The sequence below is a fragment of the Mus caroli genome, unplaced genomic scaffold (genome assembly GCF_900094665.2).
Source record: "Mus caroli unplaced genomic scaffold, CAROLI_EIJ_v1.1 scaffold_15038_U1_1, whole genome shotgun sequence".
In the NCBI taxonomy this organism is placed as follows: Eukaryota; Metazoa; Chordata; class Mammalia; order Rodentia; family Muridae; genus Mus; species Mus caroli.
Window position 1 is genome coordinate 1937 of NW_018389230.1, and position 2817 is coordinate 4753.

The following is a 2817-nucleotide window of genomic DNA, read 5'->3' on the forward strand; positions in this document are numbered from 1 at the left end:
TGATGCAATGAATTCCTATCATTTTCCAAAGTGAAGACAGGTCATGGTGGTTAGTCTGCCAGTCAGAAGCCTCTATCTGCAAGGACGTGGGGGCAGGGGGTGTGCTGAGAAATGATAAAAATGTAAGGAAGCACTGGGGGCTTTGACAGGAGGACTAGCCCTGGCATCCACAGTTGGAACAGTTCCTTCTTGCCTGTTGCTGACCAGAGGCTTTAAACACACTGCTTCTGGCCTTTGTTTGGGGATTTGTTACTTTTGTTGCCACCTCCTGGTCACTCTTCTCTGAAGTTTTTACTTTCTCCTTGCTATCACTGCCCCTGTCCCTGCACATGACTGCTTCCACTCTGTTCTCCTCTGAAAGATCCACAGCTGGCAGACTGCTGCCTCCATATCCTTCCCAGGCTCCCTCCTGCTCTGGCTGCTCAGTGGCCATGGTGAGCTGCCAGCATCTCAAATCATGCCATTCCTCCTGTATTTCTGTGACTGCTTCAGCGCAGACATCAAAACCAACTCCCAGTTTTTCTTTAAGGAGGACCATCCCCTTCAGTTTGTCATCGATGCTCTCAGTCAAGCTGCTCCTTAAGTTTTTGCCAAGCATAACCGATACTGTGCATCTCATAGAACTCCACATGATCATGGTCACAAAGCATGCTTGCGAGTTGATCAGGGAGCGCTGGATGACTGATGTGGCCCTTGAGATGTGGACCAGAGCTGCTGCCAGGGCCTCTCTAGTTCCTTTCTCCTCTATCGGCTTCTCAGTTAATTATTGAAGTGTCCAGTGAGAGTGGGAAACACAGAGTCCAAAGCCTGATGGCATCTTTGCTGGAGGCTTTTATGATTTCTGTTGCAGAAGGAACACCCATCAATTTCAACGTAATTCCTGCTTTCTGCTCCACTTGAGCTAACTGGTACTCTTCTTTGTGCTGGTAAAAGCAGGTGCATACTTCTATCCTTCCATCTCTGTCTGTTCACCCTGAATCATGAATGGAAGACCCCACGTCCTTTAGTGGACAGCTCTGAACAACCAAGTCAAACTCAGGGATGTCTAACCCAGGGGAGCAACATTGGTTGCCACCAAAACTCCAAAATTGCCATTTTGAAAATCTTTCCAGTGTAATTTCCCTTTGCTTCTGCCAAATGTTTCCAAGTCAGGACCAGGCATTCTGCTTCATGCATGTGTTCTGCACCAGCTCCTGGGCATCCTTCTTGGTTCCACAGAAGATGGTTGTGTGCCCTGATGACCACTGTACACTAGGATCACATCCCAATCCCTGCTGTGCTCTCTGTCCAGTGACACTCAATTGTCAGGTGCTCCACAGTTATAGGTGATTTCTGAGTCTTTATACCAATCAGGTCCACCTGTTCGTATGTAGATCTCATGGAGTTTTTAGAATAATAAATACCCAAGATAGGGCAAGTTGCAGAGAAAAGTAATGTTTGGGGGTTGTCTTCAGAATCTTTCTTGTATGCCACACATAAAATTTCTTCCACCTGATCAGCAAAACCCGTATCCAACATCTGGTCCTCTTTTTGCAGGAAAACATGTTTAAGTTTGGTAAGGTCTAGCTTGTCATTCTGCAAGTTTTCTTTATTATGGACCTGGGGTCCCAAACAGGATATCGATCCTACTCTGCCTTCATTCAATTTGACCTCTGTAGGGACTTCCACCATAAAAACAAGCTAGTGATAGCATTTTGTTTAAGTCCCTGAAGTCTTTCCTCACATGGTTTGCTAATTCTCTTGTAGGTGCTGAACTAGTACCGGACAGGCATGGCCTCTCTTCTTCTCTTGTAGCCCACATTGAAGTTTCTCAGTCAAAGGGATAGCAAAGGAGAAGGCCTTTCTGGGTCCTGACCCTGCTTGAGCATTTAAGTCTTTCCCTCTATCTACATGGTGCAAAATCTTGGCTTGTGTAGGAAAGATGAAGTTCACCCTGGGAGCTCTGAGAAGCTTGACATTCTCTTCAGATATGGGAAAATTAGAGAAATCTCCTTCCTTCTGCTCCATGGGTATTTACTTTTCTGTCTCACTACAACTTTTTTTTGTTGGTCTCAACTTTTTAATGCAAAAGTATAATAAAATGATAGGGGGTTTCAGGTCTAAATATATTCTTGGATTGTTGGCCTTCCAGAGAGCATTATTTCCAACTGTTGAATACTTAGCTGACTGTTCTGATCCGAAGACAGTTTGTTTAACTTTGAAAAGACTTGGTTCCATTGGCTTTTAGCAGCTAATGTATCAAGAGAATTCAATAGAAACCTGTCAACGTCTGAGCTAACAGAGAGTAACATGCCAGAAGCAGCTGGGGCAGACATGAGAGCAAACAATCCTAATATTACTTTTCCCTTGTAACAATATTAAGACTTGGACATGGTTATACTTTCATTATTGTATTTTAAAGCAATCACACCCAAATAAATTTATATCATTGAAAGATGCACACATACCTTATGCCTGCTTAAGCACAGCTTTTTGTCCACCAGCCCCTGGCACATGTTGACAGAATCCTCTGCTTCTCAAGCTAATATAGGTCTGTCAGTCTTTTTGTAGAAGATAACCTGAAACTTCAAAACTCACCAAGCTGAGACTCTGGTACTGGAGATACCAGGACAAAACCAGTAGTTCTCAAACTTGAGCTTGCCTGCCAGTCATGGGAATGGTTTGAAAATCACCCTGCTAGTCCCTGTTAATGAAGCCCCCAGATCTCTGCCTTGAGAGATTACCTGGGGTATGACTGTACTTCTGACAGTGCCTGGGGAACCCTACTTTGAGAACCACTGGCTTACCTAGGCATCGAGCACCAACAATCCCATTGCT

At 44.6% G+C, this 2817-nt stretch overlaps 1 pseudogene; it reads right to left on the reverse strand.

Annotated features, from left to right (window-relative positions):
* Positions 1 to 212: 212 nt before the first annotated feature.
* Positions 213 to 2495, reverse strand: LOC110288002 (annotated as a pseudogene).
* Positions 2496 to 2817: the final 322 nt, after the last annotated feature.